Source organism: Rhagoletis pomonella, unplaced genomic scaffold, assembly GCF_013731165.1.
Source record: "Rhagoletis pomonella isolate Grant_MI unplaced genomic scaffold, Rhpom_1.0 Rhpom_scaffold_00001, whole genome shotgun sequence".
Classification (NCBI taxonomy): Eukaryota; Metazoa; Arthropoda; class Insecta; order Diptera; family Tephritidae; genus Rhagoletis; species Rhagoletis pomonella.
Window position 1 is genome coordinate 52986685 of NW_023458555.1, and position 23578 is coordinate 53010262.

Below are 23578 nucleotides of genomic sequence, written 5' to 3' on the forward strand. Positions count from 1 at the left end.
GTTCGTCGGTTTGTCTTCAGCGCATTCCACAGCTGTTCTATCCTTCATCCCCTACCCGTGTGTGCGTCATTTAACATAGTGTTTGTAGTGTTGCCATATCCATTGAATTTTTTTTTGTTATTTTTTTTCAATATTGATTTTCACTTTGGCAAGCTTTTCTGAAAATACAGATACACACAGATTTCTGCCTTTGACGTTTGTTATTGACGCAGCAGTGCAGCACATCGCTTGCAGCAATTCTACAGAAGTACTTAGCCGTTTTTGCAGAGCCTGCAATGAACGATTTAGTTGTGTAAGTGCGTGTGTGTTTAAAAACATTGCTTTTTTCCTTTGATGCTGTTCCAATAATTTTTTTTTTTATTGCTTTTGACTACTGGCTAGAGTTGATATTTCCCCACTGCAGCAATTTTAACAAATTTGTTTGTTTTGACTTTTAATGCTGACGATTCCCTCCAATAAAATCAAATTGGATTTTTCCACCGTTTGTTGATTTAATACGAGTTCTTGCCGTTTTTTGTTTTATTATCATTGCACTGCACTGTTGGAGCAGAGTGTTGACTTAACTTGTCAATTGTGTATCGGCCTGTATTTGACAATAAATACATAGTTGTCAACAGTAGTGCAGTCATCAGATGAGTTAGCTGCATTGGTTTTTTTGTCTCCAGTGTCTGTTTCACCTGTTGTTTTTTGAATGATAAATAAAGCTTAAAAGCTGAATCAATTGAAGCAATTAAATTTTTGTTTATTCTCAAGGGAGCAATTAAAATGGAATAGCAGTGAGGATGGGATGGATATCTGTATGCATGCATACATGTGAATATGTGATAGGTGCGGAAGAGATCATGTGTGTGACAACTGATTGGTAGCAACTATTTGTGAGTTGGTTCATTTCAACGTGCCTTGAATGCTTAGTTGACCAAAAAACACAAGTTTTAATTTATTGTATTAAATTTTAAATGGTTAAAAATACAATAAAATAAAAAAATAAAAGCTATAAATAGTCACTAGTCAGAGAACATTGACAGCGACAGCAGTGCGCCACAATTTAAGAGATGCCAAATTTATGTAAGTACTAGATAGTTGATTTCAAAATAATATTTAGTCGGTCATTTTTGCTTTTTCTATTTTTAAGCATTGATAACACAGCCCTGCGATAGTTTCCCCCTTAAAAATGTAATTAGTAATTGGTAATTGGTAAGAAAATTCGATTCCTTCGGTTGGTAATTGGTAAGAAAATTCGTTTTCCTGCGTTAACTTCGAACTGATTTACTTAGTCTTTAGGGCTATTTTTATTTAACTAATAACTAGTATTGTGTGTTTAAGTAAAAATGTGATTTGAATTTGATAAGTTCTCATTTTTTTCATGAAAAATGTCAAAAATTATAAAATAAGCACGTCATTAGGTACTAAGCTAAGAAAAAAATATTTAAAAAATTCTATCGCGTTAATTTTTCAAGACAATTACTAGCGTTAACTTTGAACTTCCATAAGTCTTTCCGTTTCACTCACTCTCTTGTGAGGTATTTGTATTTAACATTCCTAGATATTTAAGAAAATAACAACTAATGGAAGGTGGAAAAAGGAAAAAATTCGAAGGTCTGTATAAAATAATGAAATACTTCGAGCTTTCGGGTATTTTCTAAAGATTTTAGTATTATTTGAGTTTTGTTGCTCAGTATTTTTTAATAAGTCTTGAAATTTAGTTTACATTTATAAACCCTGTTAAGGCTCTTCAGGAATCTTTTATTTTTCGTGATTTTCGGGATTTTTTCGGAATTTTCGACATTTCTGCGGATGGCCTTTGTGAAACCATAAATACAAAGTACGTTGGCACTCAGTGTTTAGAGAAGGCAGATTACTAAGTCCTTTTTATATAGTATTTCGTTAGGTTGAAGTAGTTAAATACTACTTTTATTTCCATTATTTAAGGATATCCAAAATACATACTCAAATGCATAGTACTTTTGTACTAACTACAACATAAATAACCGAGTCGTTTCCGATTTAACTAGAATTTGATATGTGGTACTTTTGTCTGGAAACGACAAACGATGTAGATGACTTTTCACGCCCGCTACCGATTTTCTAATTAACAACGCATTTTTACCCCTTATTCACCTAAGTTAACTCCCTCCCACTCTACGTATTCAGCTTTTTAGAGCAGCGAGAAAACATTCAAAAGCTTTTATTTTTACTAAAATTGTCGAGGAAGTGCCAGCAACAGATTTTAAAACACTTTTCCGAAATGATTTTCAACCGTCCCACAAAAGGCAAAAGTGACGATTTAGCTGGACAAACATCGAAATTTGCGATGATATTTATTATAAAAATAATTATAGATTGGCGCTTACACATATGTTAGTGTTTGGCCGAGCTTCTCCTCCGATTTGTGGCATGCGCCTTGATGTTGTCACCCAAAGGCCGGGATTAACAGTTTTACGCCGACTTCAAGCGGCGGTTTTTCATAGCATACATATACTCGGAGGTTTGCCATTGCCGACCGCTGTTAAGAAAAAACATTTTTTTCTAAATTTTATTGCGATGTTGCTTTGACCTGGGCTTGAACCCAGGCACTGCTGAGAGTAAGCGCGTGCTGCTTATCTACCACTGCACCACAGCGGCCGCGATGATATTTAACATCTTTAAAAATACGTATGAAAGTACCATACTATTTGACTAACTAAGGACAGTATTAGTTATGAAGGAACGTTTTGCATTATGTTACTAGAGTACCCGCAACTTGCCAAATGCATATCGTGCGCATAGGCACCTCAATCAGTTATACGCGGTAGCCCTGTATTAATTATAGTATGAGTGGATGTAACTTTTTAAAATTATTTTTATACTAAAGAAGGACTATTTACAAAAAAGTTTTTATTTTTCCATTAGTTTACGTGTAACAGTTTTAAAATTGTAGCTATTTAAAAAAGGTCTCTAAAATGAACTACAAAATGGTTATTCAGTAGGTGATAAAAAAGTATCCCGGAGTACCCTCATTTGATTTTTATACAAATATTTTTTGAAGCTTTTAGAAGGTCCTCATAAAAATTTAGCTTTCCCTTTGCATTACTTTAGGAGTAATTGTATTTTGTTTAGAGATACAAAATAATTTATTTGCATCAGCCGATTGACAAATAAAAAATACAATAGCGAAACGATGAATCTCCAAATATTTAATATGCTACGAAGCCCCCATGTTGTCCAAGGTCAACCTGTACAATATTTTTCTGTTACGGTTACTTATTTCATGTAAATATTAAAATGTAAACATCATGTTTCATATCAATGTGGATAAAACAATTTCTCGCAGGGGTCGGTAAGTTTGTATTTTGATTAATGCTGTTGTCTTTGCTTAAATTGTTTTAAGTCATCATATAATATTAATTTCCCACACTCCAAACAAATTTTATTAATTAATTATTTTTGTCCTGCTAAATCGTCACTTTTGCCTTATTTGCGCCCGTTAGGTGAAATGTATTTTGCAACGAGAAATCATAACTTTCATCTTCCAATAGTATTTTTTGAATATTATATAAGTGCTTGGGTTTAAAAAGTCTGTTTTTTTCCTAGATTCGTCGCTTCACCGAAAATGTAGTATAATAAATATATGGGACGATATACAAGAAATATCGGAAGGGACTTCAAATTTTACCTTATATTTAACGGAAAACGTTACGTCAAAAAATGTATCCGTAGTATCAGGTGTGCGCCACGGAGGGCTAATAGAAACATTTTATAGTATAACTAAATATTTTCGGAAGCTATAAATGTAAAAATTCACACATTTCTCTATAATTAACACAATTAACATTTTTTCCACATAATATGTAAATAGTACGCCTTTTATTTGATGAATTTTAAACTAAAATAATACTTTCTCATATCTAAATAAACAAATAGTGTTTATGTATATTTAAGCGCTTAACAAAACATATTTGGTGTTTGTAGTAACAAGAACATACGTACGTGTTTACACATGTAAATTCTTTTGACTCTGTACATATACATCTTTATGTACGTTTTGCATCATTCTAATTTCATCAACTCGTTGCGCATCAATTAAAGCGTCAGTGGAGTGTAAAATGTGGTTGCATAGTGTAAATGTGACATTGCAATCAATTAAATCAATAAATTCTCTTTGTACATAATAACAAAAAAATATAAATAAAAGCAACAAAAAAGCATTATTTTGCAAGCAAAAGGTGGGAATAATTGTGAAAACTACAGTTTTTATTAAAAACCAGTTGACACAAAATGTGCAAATATAAAATGAATATGTGAATGCAAGCATATGCATACATATGTACATATGTGTGTGTAGGTATATATAAACATTACATAAAAAAATCAATGGCACTTTAGAAAAAAATTAAGCGAAACACCCGGTGAGCAAATTGTTAAAATTTTTGAATATTTCGGAATGTGCATCTTCGTAGATATTCATTTGGTAGACGAATACAATGGGACCTATGAAAAAAATCTAAGCAATTGCTTTTTCTCAAAATGTCGGCCTTTTAGTCGATTAATTCAAATAAATAGTCTGAGATTTTAAGAAAAAGCAATTGCTGAGTTATTATTCATACGACCCATTCTAATTTAACACCACATATTCCATTCAAATCAACATATGTAGTTTGTAAAACTATACAAACAGAATGTAAATATGTATGTAAAATGTGTGCACATTAGACCTCTGAATGAGGTGATTCAAACTTTAAACCTAAGCGAGTACAGTAGAATTCTATGCATATGCAAAAATTTTATAAGTTGTGAATACGAGTACTCACTGCGTTTTAAGGTTTCTACATTCCAATAGAAGAATGCGAATGAATGAATGAGCAACATTCAATTCATTCAAACTCATTTTCTTTTTTTTTTCCATCGTGCAGTTCTATAAGTACTGTAACTCTTAGGCACTCCGTACATTACGCGCCTAATCATAGTAGACTTCTGCACACTTGCAGCCCTGGTGGCACACACAATACATTTTTTCTGGTCATTTTTTCTCAGTGATACCGTCACTACACACGAATAAAGGCAGGCTGGTGTTTTGACCGCGAAAAAAAAGACGGTGGTGTTTTTGGTTCAGTGTATAGGTGAACATTTTTTAGTAGAAATGGAAGAATTTGTAATAGATAAAAGTAAATGCCAAAAAAGGAGATATCAACTGCAGTATTGTTCGACAATCATCTGATAATATTTTTACTTAGAAATCAGTACGATGGTTGGATATCTACAAACAAATTTGTTAGTATAGAAAACTTCAAAGCCTGGTATTGGGAAGTTTTAAGAAAAAGATAAGTGCAGAAGTAGATCCCTCATACCTAAAAACTCCTTATATCATGTTTTCATAGATATGTTAAGCAATGTGGCAAACTCCAAATTGATGTGAGACCCATTGTTTCTTCGGAAAGTTAGCTTAGAATTACACGGTGAAGCCTTCTGTGCTATACGCGCATAATCGAAAAAATCTCGCGCCCTAAAGGAGATACTTCTAAAGCAGGGATCACACGATTTGCACGTTTGTAGAGATTTGGCCATATTGTAGTTATTGAGATAACCTCTTTTTATTTATTCAAATTCGCAGCCAAATTTATTCATTAAATTTGAATTAAAATGATTACTTTGCCTTTTTGAATGCATTCCTGCAGACGTCTGATGTTCCTAATTATATAGATATGTGTACGGCCGTAAAATGATTTATTTTTCAGACTTTTGCATTGTCGTTGTAATTAAAATTATGCTTTCTCAGCTTGAAATTTTTAAATCAAAATTCACGCTCAGCTAAAAACAACAACATGTCGCTTTTTTAAATTATTATGTGTTCGACAATTGGTAATTGTTCACGTGAAATTTGTTTACTCTTATTTTTAATCCTTAATTATGCATTCTGTTTAAATTTATTGCATTTGTAAATCACATTTGTGTGAAATAATAATTCACTGTTCTTTTTTTTTACTTCTGCAATGTAAATTTAATTAACTAAAAAGCTCACTAAATGGCAGACAAAATAGTAAAGTAATTTAGAGTTTTTTTTATTGCTTTTAATGTTAAATATGCAAATATTGTATGTAAATTCACTTCTAATTAATTATCCGAAAAATATTTTTGAATTTGTTGATATGTTGTAAGTTTTATTGCAATGAGTTTCGATTTAATCTGGTTTGTTTTTTAGTACAACTACATATATTTAAAAATGTATCATCAAAAGCGGGCCACAGTTTTCTTTTAGACGCTCACTTTCGCAGAACTATCTTATATACCAATACAGAGCGGATTAAAGTTGGAAAAATTAAAAGATAGTTCTCGAGGTTGTCTATTTCAAATAGAGATGGGCACGGGCCTAAATTTTAAGGACCGGCCCGGCACGAGTGCAAAATCAACTTTCAAAAACACGCACGAGCCTGCACGTTAAGAATTTTAGTGGGGCCCGGCCCGGCACGGCCCGGCACGACGGGACACGCCCCAGCCCGGAAATAAAGAGCCAACATTTATTGTATGTATACATATGTACATATTTTTAATTTTGTGTTTATGTTCATACGTATATTTACTTAAGCGAATCAATATTTTACATCAAAGGTTTTTATAATACAAACTACTAAGTATCATATATTTTCTATAGGTTTCCAAATATTTCTGTTTTTTCTTTTCTCTTATCAAAAGAGTTTTAAATACGTACTATTTTTTTTTTTGTATAAACACAAAAGCTCATCTAAATTTTTAGTATTAGCAACGGGCTTTTTCGTGCCTTCTCGTGCTTTTCTGAAATTTTACTGAACGCCCAGGCCCGCACGAGTTCGTGCTGACAGCAAATATTCCGGCCCGTACCCGCGGGCTTACGCAGGGGCCCGTCGGGCCCCTGCCAAAAACCCGGCCCGTGCCCATCTCTAATTTCAAACCACCGGTAGCTGATGATATACGCCCAGGCATGCTACAACAGGGCAAAGAGCTCGTTATTGCACTTCTATTAATAAAGACAGAGTATAATAGTCCTGGCTCATATAAATACCAAACACGTGGTCGGAAAGAGGGATTCATTTAATTAAAAATCCTTTATTCTAATTAGTGGGACACGTTTGTGCTAAAGGCCTTAGAGAAGGTTACGGACAATAACGTAAGGACTACGCTCGAATTAAACTACCTACTACATAAACTCATTCGTGTCAACATATATGGCGGACCGTTCTACCTAGGGTTCGAAATTTCAGACTTTGGTATCGATATTGAGTACTCATTCTGGCATCGAACTCACGGTATCGATACTTTAAAAGTATCAGGGAAAAAGTATCGGACTCATTGAAATACGTTGTTTGGGATACTAAAATTTTTTTATTCTTCAATCGCATATCTAATTATTTACTGAAATTAAAACAATAGAAATTTTAAAATATTTGATTTTTATTTCATTGCAGAACCTACTTTCACGTTAGAAGTAATTTTAATGTTAAATGTACATACATATATATATATACTTTCACGAATTTCAAATTTTATTAAGACTTTTTGTAAATTTTTTGGGTATGCATTTTTGTAGCCTATTCAATTTTAGTATAATAGTGTGCAAGTTTGAATTAAAAGTCAACGGTAGTAGGCTACACGTAAAGTTGAATAGGTTACAAAACAGCATACCCAAAGGGTTTCTAAAAATTCTACATTTTCGTGAACTTTGCGTAAAGTTTTACGGCCTTATTCATAAAAAATAAAAATATATATAAACTGGAAAATGTAAGAAAATGTCATTTATTAAGCTCTTTAAACCTACTTTATTTTTTATGAATAAGTCCATTAAACTTTAACTTATTTTTTTTTATGTTATGCAATAGACTACACGAAATTTTAGTTCATTTTAAGTGATGGACAAAATTGTATGACAGTAATCCATATAAGCAAAGAAAATTGGGTTGCTAATGGAAGAAAAAATTTAAAAATTGTGTTTTTTAATAAGTTTTCGATACTACGAGTACTTTTCAAAGTATCGAGTAAAATCACCAAATAAGGTATCGAGTATTAAAGTACTAATTTTTATACCCGCAGTATCGATGCTTACTCAATATCGATAGTATCGTTCGAACCCTGGTTCTATTTACCGTAACCTGTATCTAAGAGTTTACAGGTCTACTTTGGGATAGTTTGAAAAATAAGGAGACAGTTATAGTACATAAATATATCTGTATAAAGAGAACTCGTTTGATTGATATTGCTCAGTGCCATAAAGGTAGAAGTACAAAGGACTGTCCAGAAGATGGAGTGTAACATATTAGCCGTCATCGATTCGCCACTTCTATGCTAGCTATGTTTGAGCTTCGGTCGCTTAAAGAAGAATTTTGCATGTGAAAGCAACAATAAAGTTAGCTAGCACGTTAGCGAGTTTGGTTGTACCTCATTGAGTTCGTTCGTTTCGCCACTCGCTAACTGTTGGCGAATCGATGACCGCTATTATAACATATATCCACCTACTGTAGAACATAGTTGTCGACGGGATGCTTCATACGCTAACGAATACTGGTTTAACTTGCCAGGGGTACGCTGATAACATCGTAACGGTATGTATGGGGCAAGTTCGAATGCAAGAAAAAGTTGGGTATGCTTACCGAATATACTGGCATGGAAGGTTTTAGTAACTTCAACAAACGAAGAAATTTTGTAAAATGGGCCTGGCACCGCGCACATAATCAAGCCTATTTCCGTTGGCGGATAAATGAAACATATTCAAACGGAGAAGTGAAGTTATCGATAATCATTTCAAATTTTCAACTAATAACATTTACTTTCAATATACTGGTATTGTTTGTCAAATCTCAGTGACTAATAAATTGGAAAATGGGCTTGGACCGGCTCTTATAAAATACAGAGTTACCTACATATAGACCTTTTTATTTTTACCTGAAAGAACCAGTCTCTGGCATTTAACTTTTAAAAATAACGTAATTCAAATTCCACTATTGGTTTAAGTGGAACCACTTTATTTTTTTAGCTGAATTAGCTAAATTGCAAATATCTCACAAGCTTATCCATAGGAAAAAAATATTAACTCGATTTTCGGAATCAGCGAGTAAATCTGGATAGTGGCATCCAGTGCATTTTTCCACGTAAGCCAGTGATATTAAAAATAAAAAACAAATCGGTTCATATTATGGTTATTCATAGCCAACAACACTATTTCTCATTTATATTGGTTATGGTGACCAAAAAATATAATATGCATCTCTCCCGATAGTGTAATTATAACCAATATTTGAATACATACATGAGTATTAATGGTTAAATAAGACCTTTTTATCATTTCTCTTATAACAGTTACATATGTCCTTGAAAAAAAATGTCTGCATGGCCGCCACCTGTATACAATTCCGCCATTCTCATTGAAACAACTTCTACGCGCTGAAGACATGATATTAAAATCAATAAATCTATCTATACATATAATAAAATTGTAACCGGTCGATGTCTGTGCATTATAGATATCAAAGAAAAATTAATAGGGCGTGTGGGGGGGTCTTTACTAGAGCACCAGAAGCCAAATAAACCATTTTTAGAATTTTTGTCTGTCTGTCTGCATGTCTGCACGCGCATCACTCGAAAATGAATGCATGGATTTAAATGCAGTTTTCACCGATGTGTTGCCAGAAGTCTAACTTAAAATATAGAAAGAAAAATATTAGAGAGTTGCCACCAGTTTGAAAATTGCAGTTTAAGTAAATTGATAAGAAAAGGTGAATATTGCAATATGGGCGTCAAAAGAAACAGGCTTTAACTCAAGTAGCACACTGGTGTATAACTTGGTGTAAGTTTACGAATTTTGGTATAAATCTGATTAAGTGTACCAAAATTCACAAACTTACACCAAGTTATACACCAGTATGCTACTTGAGAAATGGCTTACAGCCAAAATTTTTTTTAGAGTTGCCACCTGTTTGAAAATTTTAATTTAATTTATTTTATAAGATAAATTGAATAGTGCAATGTGGGTATCAAACTGAAGAGGTTTAGGAAATTTTACTGCCGAAAATATTTTTAGGGAGGGTTTCCACCTGTTTGAAAAATTGTTTTGTATTAAATTGATAAGGCCGATGTCTGTACCTTATAGATATTAAAGAAAAATTAATATGGTGGGTTTTTATTCGAGCTACAGAAGCTAAATAAACAATTTTTAGATTTAGATACGCACATTACTCGAAAACATGGAATTGAATTCAGTTTTCACCGATGTATCGCTAGAGATCTAGCTTACAATATAGAAGAAAAAAATTAGAGAGTTGCCACATTGGCATTCAATTGACATTCAATTAATTCATTTATTCAATTCATTTATTGACATTCAATTAAGTGTGTTCTAGCATAACCAATCGCACTTTTTTGGAACTTCTGTGTGGAAAGTTTTTCGCTAAAAAAATCAAAACTTTTTGTTGTTGCTGCCAAAAAAATTAAGAAATCTGAGACGTCACCCTTTAAAATTGCATACAGTTTTCTGTATAATGTATTTCACTAAACTACTAAATGGCCGCACAGATTTGGTTCATATTTGGAACATATGCCAGCACCTTGAAAATAAATATTCCGGCCAAAAATTTTGCTTGGTATGTAGCTCGAGATATGCCTAAAATCCTTATACAGACTAAAACGTAAAAACCCAATATATCTCTAAAACTAATTACGCTGGGGAACTGAAACTTAGCACTGATGCATATATTACAAATGCTTTGTAAAAGGGGGCGTGGCACCTTCCATACAAGCTGAACTGCTCATATAGCTTATCTCTGGAACTGCTTACGCTAACGTCCTGAAAATCGCCACAGCTACATATGTTATTAATACCGCACTTATGGCGAAAAGTAGTAATTATTGGAAAGGCTGGATCGATATACATTTACGTAAACGCGCAACGATTGGGAACCATTTTCTCCTAGATTTCTAAATCCCATTGAACTATTGTAACTTTGTTTTTATTTTTTAGTAAAAGGGAAAACTTATGTGAAAATTTTGAAGAATTTTTTTTTAAACTTTCCAGAAAGAACGGAGCTTTGATTTTACGAGTTTTGCTATAGACTGTCCTATCTACATACCTATTTGCATAAAATGATAGTCCTTTTCATTGTTCAGACTAAACTCAAAAACCATTGAATAGAGTTCCGTCGGATTGTCGGAGGTTATCTTACATGGTCCTATTACATCCTACTAGAACACTCGCTAGGTGGTGCTGGAGTAGAGTTATTTATAAAAATCGTATTTATTAACCGATTTCGTTAAAATTTCAAATGTGAGCTATGTACCTGTATGATGGAGAAATCTTTTGATAAAAATTTACCCGATGAGTGCCGCTGGAGTCGAGGTTGAAATTCATAACACGTATTCATTTTATGGTAAGCAGAAAATGGACCCAATGGATGGCGCTGCAGCCGAAATGTGTGGTTGCTCTGCTTTGGCCCTATGTTTAAGTTATACCAATTTAGTTTTCAGATGTCTAAATGAAGGATGGGATTAAGTTTGTCTGACGCCCTCATGCACGATCATGTATATAATCTTGCATCAGTTCGTAAATATTACCACGAATTATATAAGTGGCGAATTAACAAGGAGAGATCACCGTGGGTATGTATATCAATTACTTAATTTGAAAGATATTCAAGAGATCACACGACTCATTTAGCCAATGTACCTGAAAACTTTTCATCCTCTTTTACAGCGTGGACTCTTGGCCCTCCTATAACAGAAAACGCACTTCTGTGCTCTTGAGTTTCCCTTTAGGAACTTTTATTGGCATATGCATCGCACCAATGTTGTAGCTGCAAGATCATAGAAAAAGATTACGCATGCTTGGTAGAGATCTCACAGGTGGAAATAAGACCATCGGTAAAGCTCATGACACCGAATGGATTGGTATTCCATATGGTATCACAGCGTTAATATTATTGGCCTATGTGTGAGGAGGATAATGCGCCTTATTGGTTTCAACTTAAATCAAAAATTTTGACTTTACAGACTATTTTTGTTTTTAAACGCTCTTTTGCATTGGCCAACGCAAAAGTTCTTATTAGGCGCCGCGAAGTAAGCGGGCATTGGTTAGTATAAAATATAAACCTATCGATAGCACTTTATACAGACAATATAGGAAACTGACGTTGAATACAAAAAAAAAAATATAAAAAATGTATAGTGTAGTCAATGCCCACCTAATAAGAAGCTACAAATAACGGTACGTATCTCTGCACCAAAACGTTTTTTTAATTGTTGACCTGTGTAAATTTTCTTCTAACAGCTGTGGCGTGTATTTCAGCCAGCTCTAATTTTTTTCGTGTTAAAACTTTGTCAGAAAATTTTAATAGGGAGATATCATGCTTAAAACAGTTAGACGTCATGCTTAAAACAGTTAAAATCTGCAATCAGTTTAAATTCATGAGCGAAACGCGAATAGTACTCAGCTGCCAATAACAATTAAGTACTCTGCATACAATGTATACAAATTGATAAGTATTTCCATATGTACATACATACACACATGCATTCATACATAGGTGAATATACATGTATACTAAGGCAAGATAAGCAAGTACGAAGACAGCCCGACAGCTTATCGCTTTCTCCTTACAAGATGTTAAATATCAACAAACATGGTAGGATTAGTCTTTTTTGGTTCACAAAAGCAGAGAAAAAGTTGGAAAGAAAGGAAATTTTGGCAAACGCTAAATTGCGGTAACGCAAAAAAAAGGCTATGTAACAAAGATAAAAAACGCTGCATGAAATAAAAAAACATGATCCGAAAAATTGTCGCACATAAATAAAACGATAAAAGAAAAAAGCTGAAAGCATATCGGCAGAGGCAGCTGCTATCCGTCGCCTGCCACCATTGTCGCTGCTAACAAAATTCACTGTGGTTCCTGCGGGCTTAGAGTCTATGAAGCCTGTAAACCAGCCGTCAGTTGGTCGTACGTATTGATATACATACGTATGGGACAAAGCCAAACATATGTATATGCTTGTGTATACATTGGGGTGGTAAAAAAGTAACGTCGGAATTTTAACGCTCTCGCCCCTGGGATTGTTCTATATCGAAATAAAATATACCCCTATTTATATACCTTTCATGAGCATGAAATGGTATTATTACTTTGGTCCGATGTTTGTAAGTACCAGAATAAGAAGAGATAGACCCATTGAAATGTATACTTAAATGATTAGAACGTCGAGCTGAGTCGATTTAGCCATGCCCGTCTGTCCGCCTGTCTGTCTGTCTGTCTGTCCGTCTGTCTGTATGCAATCTATTCTCTCAGTTATCGAGATATCCGGATGACATTTGGTATGCGGGTGTATTTTTATAATGTATTAATCATTTGTAGGAACCGGAAGAATTGGACCACTGTAACATATAACTCCCATACAACTGATTGTTCAGCTAGGAACATGAAATTTTGCCATACTTCTACCCATTATCAACAGAAAACTTAGAGTGAAAATAACAAACATCGGGTCGCTATAACCTATAGCCTCCATACAACTGACTGTTCAGGTATGAGATTCTTTGTTATAACTTCTCCATATATGCAGGTATAAACATGAAATTTCGCACTATTTTCATTCATTATCAACAGAAAGGTTACAGTAAAATTAAAACAGATCGGGTCACTATAACCCATTTATTGCCTCCATACAACTGATTGTTCAGATATAGGGCTTTACTGTAAAACTCCTTTATTTGGATATCTAAAACTGATAAATTTCGCAAGATATTTTATAAATAATAATAACAAAGTCTACTGAGAAAATCGTCACAATCTATGCTGTATAAGCTTTATCTCTTATGCCACTGATTGTTCAGATACCAGATTTGCGATATATCTCCTTTAAGTAGGAAGATAAACCCATTAAATTGTGTTACCGGTTTACATACCGATCACACAGCAGTGAAAATCACTTAGATTGGTGCTATATAAGATATATCTTCCATACCTCTGATTGTTTAGATATGTTTTTTTTTATAAATACCATAAATAAATTCTTCAAATGCTGTAATCTGTTAAAGTAAAATTTTCAGATGTTCATGAAAGGTATGAAGCCTTCGTCTACGCTCTTGTTTATTTTGAAAAAAAAAAATATTTAAAGGTCACTTGATATGAGCAAAACCCCACTTTTCGTAGAAATGGTATAGAATTCTTAAAACTCAATATTTTTCGAACGCAAAACTTTGGTTCTTTTCAGGACACTTCCAGTGATAATACCCAATTGTTTATTTAACCATTTTTTTAATACTTAAGATTTTGTTCTATTGCATTTTCAAAGGTTTTTGGCGGACCTATAAAATATAGTTACTATAGAAAATGGGTAAAGAGAAACAGAGTTTTTTGATTTCAACAAATAGGGGTATTTTTTATCGGTATAGAACAATTGGTGGGGGCGAGAGCTTTAATATTCGGACTTTACTTTTTCACATGCATTTTGGACCACCCTAGTGAACATACATAAGTATAACCATCGTCGTACTTCAGTTGTTCATTGTACATATGTAAGTGTTTGTGCTGTTGGCTATTTATACCCTTAAAGCCAGTGAATGTGTGTGGCTTTGACCGCAGCCCTTTCGTATTCACGGATTTAAAATTTAATGCAGTACAAAAAAAAAAATTTAAATCGCCTCCAGTTTGTAAAAAATATTAAAGAAGCCGCACCCAAACCCTTGTGTATGAATTGCATAACATGGGATTTCTTTTTGTTATCCATTTTTACTACACGTCTTGTTTTACTTTTATTTGCTGTGAAAAGTATGTCAATTGCGCACCTTTGTTCGATTATTTCTATAAAAATTTCGCGTCAAAAACTTCCGGAAAGTTGAAAAAATTAAAATAAAAAATCTAACAGCAACATGTACGTCCACTGTGACTTTTTCTGGTTCTGAGTTCGCCAAACTCATGAAATTATGTAGCAATTTGTTCGCATGAACAACTTTATTGGAGTTTGGCCAAACCGCCGTGAAGTAGGCAATGGAAACATATGCGCGAGTTTCGCAGCTTGAAGAAATGTGTGTATGCACGTATATTTACATACGTACACTCCGGAAGTAAAGAGCATAGCACACAGGTCCATTTATTTTTCCAGTAGTTAATTTGACTCAGCAAATTATGAAAGTTTATAAGTCGTCCTTTTTGGAAAGTAAAAAGCTATTATTAGCTCTCGTAGAAGCGAAGTATGCGAAATTTAATTATGTTATATTATTTGTAATACTTGCTTCAGCAGAACCGTGAAAAGCTGTAAATAGTTTTTACCTAACTACGCAAGGAGAAAGTGATAAAAAAGCTAAAAAATATGCCGTTGAAAGAAATTAAAAAGCCGCCAACAAAGGATGGTTAGGCAATCGGTTCATGTATATACTTATATATGACTCTTTGGAAATATGTTTCATCCCGATTTTTAGAAAGATCCCGATTTGAAAGAAGACCATTCCAGAGTTGAATTAATTTGAGTAACTGAATCTCAATATCACTAAACCTGTTTTGTTAGTTAGGAGGGCATCTATGAAGTATTACATACTTTCACTCGGAGTCACAGTTGTCCGTTGGGGGTGTCCTCTTTGAATGAATAACAAGAGAGACACATTCCCTTCACCGGGCTCTTATTAAGTGGGAAGTTATGGTATTTTTCATGACTTGAACCTACTTAGCCATTGAAATCCCAAATGAAATTGAGGAGATTCAAAATTTCCATCTCAGCAATTTTCGCAAGACTGTTGAAGAAGCGTGATTCCAAGTGCTTGAGATGCTTGGACTATACGCCCTGACAGTGAAACAGAAAATGGTCAATTGAACTCCTCATTGAAACGTTGCCACAATAGCTCGGTTACACGTGTTGATGCCAGTAAGGACTCCTGGTGCAGAAGTGTTAGAAGGTCTTCCGTTTTTTTCTTACTAAGCCGCGGTAATAATAATCTTGAGACCTCTAAGTCTTCCTCCTTGTTCTACAAGTCAATAGTAACAGCAATGGTGTGAATTTATATGACGTGATCATTAAACGGTGGTCGCACAGAGTTATCCGCCTTGATGTTTGGCGTCTCAAGGCCGGATCCAGCCATCTCATTTGCAGACTCGTTCCCTCCAATATTGCTATGCCCGTTGAGCCAGAATAGAGCAACGTTGGTATGGCTTAGTGGCGCTAAAGTAGCATGACTTGTCCATATAACATCCAATTACACTATTTTAGTTCCTATTGCTTTTAATGCGGTAGCGACTAAGATAGTAGCTTTTCCGTCTAGAAGAATCTAGCCGCCTTCTCTGTATCGGTGATCTCTGGCTAGAGAAAACACTGAAGAATAGAGTAATGAGAGCAAGATTGTACGTATTGAGTACTTCTCCTGTCAATATTACAACGATATTGATCTTGAGGTTTCAAAGAGTTGCATATTTTTGAATTCTTATTGCTATTGTTGATTGAATTGCCTCTAAAAATGCTTTTGGCCACAGTAATGCATCTCTCTGTGCTAAAACGAGAAGATTTTAAAAACTATACTGTAACAAGCGAATAATTCTCGCCAAAGCATAATAAAAATAGAGCATGCCAAGTGATGTGCTCGTAGGCAGTAACCGAATATTTGCAATGCCTTGCTAACTAATTCTGAAAGGAAGCGAAATGAAACTCGCATAAAAATCACCAGGCGACCCATATTTTCGTCACGTTGCATAGCGAAACATGTTAAGTGGTCTTGCTGTGAGACCATGCGCCCACGGCCTCCTGCCATAGGCTCAACTTTCATTTCCTGCCAACTATGAAGGCTTGTAGAGTTTAGCGTTGACGTGATATTTTCTCTCAGATGCTTTTGGTTTCCCTGCAGAAGTACATAGTTATGTACCTATAAGCATATGAATGTATGCATTTGTATGTACATATGTATGTATACTTTAGCTTAAAAGCGTACAATTTTATTTCATAAGCCTTTAAGTACGTGCAAGTTTGGGGTATTTGACTGTGTCTTTTTGTTTAGCTCTCGATTTTATTCACTCTTTTTATTTATTTTTTGTTATGTTTTCATTATACGTTTCTTTTCTTTTAAGAACAAAAATTGCGAATGCTGCTCTGCATTGCACTGTAAATGGTTCAATAAACATGACACAGTGCCCCGGGCACGTACTTACAATGGAGCCGATCGGAGGCTACAGCCTACACATATGTACATACACATGCCCATGAATAGTGCACATGCTTGTACAAATGTTGCATGCGGCATCACGTATCTGCTGTTGTGCTAGGATGACGTACATGCCACACGACATTACGAGAAGGCGGCACGTTGCTGGCACTAGTCCCTCAGCAACGAGCAAATACTGGACGCTGCAGCGAGGAGCAAAACGTAGATCATTTTTAAAAGACGAGCAGATAAAAGCCGAATTAAGTTGCTTCCAAATTGAGCTAAAAGTTGTGGCAAATCTTATTGCTGTATGTATGTAAGTGCAGTCAACAAAACACCAGGCAAGCTGGGATCCACTTGAGCGATTGTGGTAAAATTGAGGCAAGGAATTTTTAATGTCGAATTATCGAAAGATTTCGATAAAAATTAGAACTCGGAAATTTAGCTAAGTTTGTTGAGCTTAAATTGACTTTCATGCAAAATTCACTGGAGCAGAAACAGAAAAATAAAGAGCGCAACAAATTGAGTTTTGCAAGAATGCATGTATATATGTAAGTATAAACATTGGGCTTTCGTTTAAAGCACTGCCGCGACAAACACGCACACAAAGCCATACTCGTCCATAAAACTCGTATGTTAATTGTTAAACTAGCGATTTTATAGAGTTTCCTAAGGTCAAGTAATAGTATCATCGAGAAAATAAAAACCTAAAAGACCTTATATTTGAACTGAAAAAAATAACCCAAGGCCAAGTTTGGTGATACAAATCAAAAATTTTTGTTAACATTTTAACATATTTTTTTCTGTGGTCTATCGATTTTAGAACTGGTTCGGGACTATGGAATTTAGGACTAGTTCGGAACTATCGAAAAAGGGATGCAGGGGGGGGGGGGGGCAATTAAAATTTCATAGCACATTGCCATGTTAAATTCCCCAGTATTTTAGCATGCAAAAGAGATTTATCGCGAACGATACTGGGTCTAAATGTACTAGGAGCGCACCAGAGATTTTTCCCACAGGGCATGAAATCACTTAACTGTGTTTGTGCGATCCCTTTACTTCCGGTTTCATATTTTGGCGTTGAATAATGCATACTCTTCGCTTAGGTGTTTTTGACGTCTATATCAATATACTTTTTTTGTAATATTTTTGTGTTAGTTCTAAACCATGTACAAGCGAGCAATAACTTTGACACTTTTTGAGTCATGTTTTGCATGTTTAACTAGACTAGTACTACATTAAATATACAATACATACATTTGCACATACATGTGCACCTTTAACAACTCACAATCATCGCCAAAAATGTATTCGTATCAACGCAAATGTAGCACAACAGCAAAATAATTTTCTAACGGTACCAATATGAGGCCTGTTTGCTATGCAGCACAAATAAATATCGGCGCCTGGGTAAAAGACTGGCGTAAGCGCAATTTTGACGATTTTTAGTTCTAGATGCAGTTATATATTTTGAAATAAGGTCTTTCGATTTGTGTGATTAGGTTTTAGATATCTCCTTTAGTTTCCGAAATATTGACTACATTTTTTTCGATAATTTAGTAAAAATTTAGTTAGTGATGCAGTCATATCAAACCAATCAATATATTAAAAATGGCGTTCTCCATTTTTGGATATCTCCTTTAGTGTCCGAGATATTGAGTAAAAAGTGTGGTTAATTTAGTAGAAATTTTTATCACATTTTAAAAATAATAATTAAAAATAAATAATTTAAGAATTTTGTGAACTAGTAACACTTTCAGAGACTTTGGAGAAAATCTATATTCGCGTTTTTGAGAAATTGCGTTCCAAACTTCAATCGCGATTTCCCACAACCTGCCGAAATTAACATACCACAATCTTTTACCCAGGCGACGATATGTATGAGCAGTTAGGATGCCGAATAAAATGAAAACGTGCGGCTTGCTATATATGTATTAGAAAATAAACTTATAGCGTTTTCTTTTCTCGATATATATAAATATTTAAACTCGGATAATGTTCCCATATAAGAAGGCGAAATCTTTTTCGAGAAAAGAAAACGCCATTAAACACATATCTACATACGTACATATGTATGTATGTCTGTACATTCCACTCAGTGGCGGATCGATATTTAATTTTTATTTTATTTATTTTTTCACCCAGAGGACTTTCTCGGGGGGTTATGATATGTTCACACTATCTTGGTTTAGAGCTCATTATTAAATTATGAGGAAATCATGTTGAAATCAATTAGTTTCGGCTAAAACTTATAACTAAATTAAGAATAAAAAACTTAACAAAGAGCCAAAGCACAATGATATTTGATAACCATTTTGTTCCCATAATTTGAAAATTTAGTATATTCCAATGAAGGCTGTCATCCTTCAAATATTTCATTACACCCCAGTAGCCTTACCACAAATCCGCTTCGGGTTATAAAGAAAAATTTAATTAACACCATTGTTCATGATATTCAGAAGAATAAAGCGCCTTGTTACGATAGGATTACATGTGAAATGATAGAGGAGCTTCCACAAACTGCCGTACATTTTTTGTTACATATTTTTAATAACATGCTTAGGTTGGAGCATTTCCCCGTCTTATGGAAACTTTCGGAAATAATTATGGTGCCATAGCCAGGTAAAGATCCGACGGTAGTAAGTTCATATCAGCCGATTAGCTTGATTTCTGTATTTTCCAAAATATTTGAAAAAATCCTATTGAAAAAAATACAACCTTCATTAATAAGTTACCAAATAATACCACCACATCAGTTTGGTTTTCGTGAAAAACATGACACTGCAGAACAAGTTCAAAGAATTGTTTCTTGTATTAGAAAGGCCTTCGAAGGGAAGCAATACTGCACCGGTGTATTTCTCTCAAGCTTTTGACAAAATCTGGCATGATGGCTTTATATACAAACTAAAGGTTTCACTCCACATACACAAAGATCTCAATGTAAATACGGTGCATGAGGACATAAGAGGCTAAGCACCAGTTACACAGCACGGTAAATGAACCATCCAAATCGACTAGCGAGATATCTTCTTAGCCCGAGATATGCAAGAAGACTAAAAAGAAAGGATTTCTCCGATATTATCAAATGATGCGCAATATAATATACTTATACGGATAACCCCAATATATTAATTTCGGCTCTGAAACTCGTCCTTTCAGACCGACTACCCAACACCAGTTTCAGTGCGGTTCGGAAACTTGTTCTTCCGACCGAACACAGCCTTCTGGATTGTAATTACTTAAATATAGGGAAGCGAAGGCGCGGCGTGGAAACTAGTCCTTTCCACCCATCCAGGCAGTGCGGCTTTGGAACTCGTCCTTTCAGACAGCCTGCCCTGCACGATATCCAGCGAACCTGCTGCTCGGAATCTTGTCCATTCCGACACCCACAACAACTGTAATAAATATGTATGTAGGAAAAAATTCAAAAATTTCTAAGCATTACTGCAGAAATTTTCAATTTAATGATAGTTTGTAAGATTTGAAAGCTTTTTGTTAGTATAGAAAGAAAGATTCAATAAATAAATACATGTTCCACAAATAAAAAAAAAATCATATGAGTTTAGGTTTGCAGGGGTTTTTGACGTCGTTTAATTTGAATCAAAATAACAGAATGTTCAATGCAATATGGCGCACAAAATTAAAAGAAATATGTTTAATTTGAGAATTATTTATTAAGTTCACGTAGTGTTGAGTACTTTTAAATCTTTTAAGTTTGTATTTAAAATTCTTAAATAATAATTTTATTGAATTATAAAAACACGTAAATTTTTTATAGGTGTAAAATGGAGAAAATTACTTATACCTTTTTCTTTAAACTGTTTTTAGTAAAAAATTCACTTGAAAATTTCATTTAATACTAATCAGTTGAACATATTAAAAAACTTTATAATTATACCTTATATAGAACTCGACTGCAAAAGAAAAACCCCATTTTACTAAACAAATATCGATCACCTCCGAGGCTCTTGGCGTTCGTCTAAATTTTAGCATTACATTTTTACTTCTCAATGCGCTTCGTCAACAATCACTTTCACACTGCAAAAGGTCGGAACACGTCCTGGACATAATTCGATAGCTGAAACATCATTTTAGCCAACCCAAAAGAACAAATAACCCAAAAATCAATAGTTTATTTTTGGATTTATGGACACGAAATGGGGACCAAATATCACTGTGCGCACAAAAATCAAAAGTGAGCGGGCAAAAATCAAAAATTTTGTTGTCCCAAATATACACGTATTTGATATTGTTGGAAAGTTAATTTATCCAATATCAAGGCTCCGGCCCAATTATTGTATAAAATGCAGCAAAACCGAATTTGATGCATTTCAGACCAAATATTTTGGTCAGAGGCACATCAGTTTTAGGCTTTACACGGAAAAAATTGGCTACAGTACAACTTATGAGATATAAATTGGTAATTTTTTCATGTACAATAGCTTAAAAAAACTGCAAAAAATACCTAGCTAAAAAATTCGAGTTATTTAGTTTAGACTCCCTATATTTTAAAGCAAATTTATTTTGTTGAAAATAAAAATAATAGCTTTTATCAGTTGAAAAATAAAAAAGTACTATTATTTACTATTTATGAATCAAATCATTTTTTCCTTTTTTTGTTAATGCCATTAGGTCTTAGCTCGCATTTTTAAGAGGGGCGCCACATGTTTGTAAAGTCGAATTTTACTAAATTATGCAAAACTTGTGTATATGCGACTTTAATTAATATATTTATGTCAAACGAAGACTTTGAGACATTGTATTTATTATTTCCTTACAATATGTACCTAACCACGATTGAGAGAATACAAAGGTTGCGCCGATCTCGGACCGCTATTCCTCTCTTAACGAATTTGACAGAATCGTCGTTTGCATGACGTCACACTGGTGCATCTTGTATACATTTTCCTTGCAACATTTTTCCTTCTTCTTCCATTCTTGCTCACGTTTTGGCATTTCTCTCTCGCAATTGCACCAGTGTGACGTCACACAAAAGTTATTCTCAAAAATCCTCTCTGATTCGCGCAATCTTGTATTCTATCATTATTGGTACCTAACTACATTCATTGTCAATGAGTCATTTTATTACATTCATTCATTTTATATTAAAGTACTCTTAAATTTATTTAAAATTGGAGGGATTTTTTTTTCTTCTTCACTTATTTCTTCCTAAATATGCCAATTTTTTTTTAGTCTCACACCCATGTAGTACATATATATTTCAGTTAATTAATTCCCTTGAATTGAATTTGGTTTATTAAACAGGTGGCAACCCCGTGTAGAAATAAAACATTTTTAAAACCCTTTTGATCGATAGCCATATTTTAATATCTAATTCCTTCAACTTATTAAATAATTTGAATTACATTTTTTAACAGCTGGCAACCCTTTATTGCACATCTACAAGCCTAGTCCTGTAAACTGACACCATACTATTGAAAATCGAATGAACTGTATGTACTACATGTAGGTGTGTACATACCTAGGTAAATGCTACAAGAAATCGAATTTTCAACTTCCAAAAGGATTTACAGATTTCGGAAGGGCTCACCTTAGTTCTGTTTGCCTAAACAAGCACTTGTTAAGAACGACTGGCTTACGATGTTGCATAGAGAATTTCCACGCGGTCAAAAATTTGGGTTTAATTTTTAAACCGCGCTGGGACTACTGCCTTTTTTAATCTTTTATAGTGTACTTTTTAAACCAGTCAATAGTTTTAAGCAATTTTTAATATATTCAGGTTTAAATTTTAGTCCAAAAAGTTCTTGGCTTAAAATCAAATCAAATTTAGTTTGGTCATATATATAGTCCAAACGGTTTATGTACAATTAAAACAGGAATTTTTAACCGTGCAGTCGGGATAATATTCACAGATGAACACACTTCTTAATTGCTCAATCCAGTAAAGCGTGTTTGCTGACAACAAGGAAAAAATTGGTCCATGTAACCTTAATTTGGCAGGTCCTTTTCATATTTGAATATGTTTGAATATGTAGAAAAGATATAAAAAACAGCGCAGACGTTTGGAACGTCTATAGAATGAAGACCTGTTATAACAATCTACTTATGACATAAGCATATGTTTTCACACACATATTTTATAAAGATTATTATCTAGACTCCGTATTGGTAACACTATGTAAGAAGAAATATAGCTTTTACTGTACTATATATATTGATTTTACTTCTGTATTTAAGATCCATATAATACCAGCCAAACACGATACCACAATAATCCGATTTAAAATGTTTGTATGCACAAGTTCAACTTTACGAAACTAAGAAGTCTGTTTGCTATCAATTGATCCCAATTCTAGCAAACAACACAGAAAATTCTAACATTTTTCGATTGAATGCTGCAAAATTGCTAAATTAAATTGTTGCCATTTTTATGTTGCTTCACTTGCTATTCATACCACTTGAGCGAATACTTTCGACCCACTCTTCTCTTCCCTGCCAGACACAGTGCGA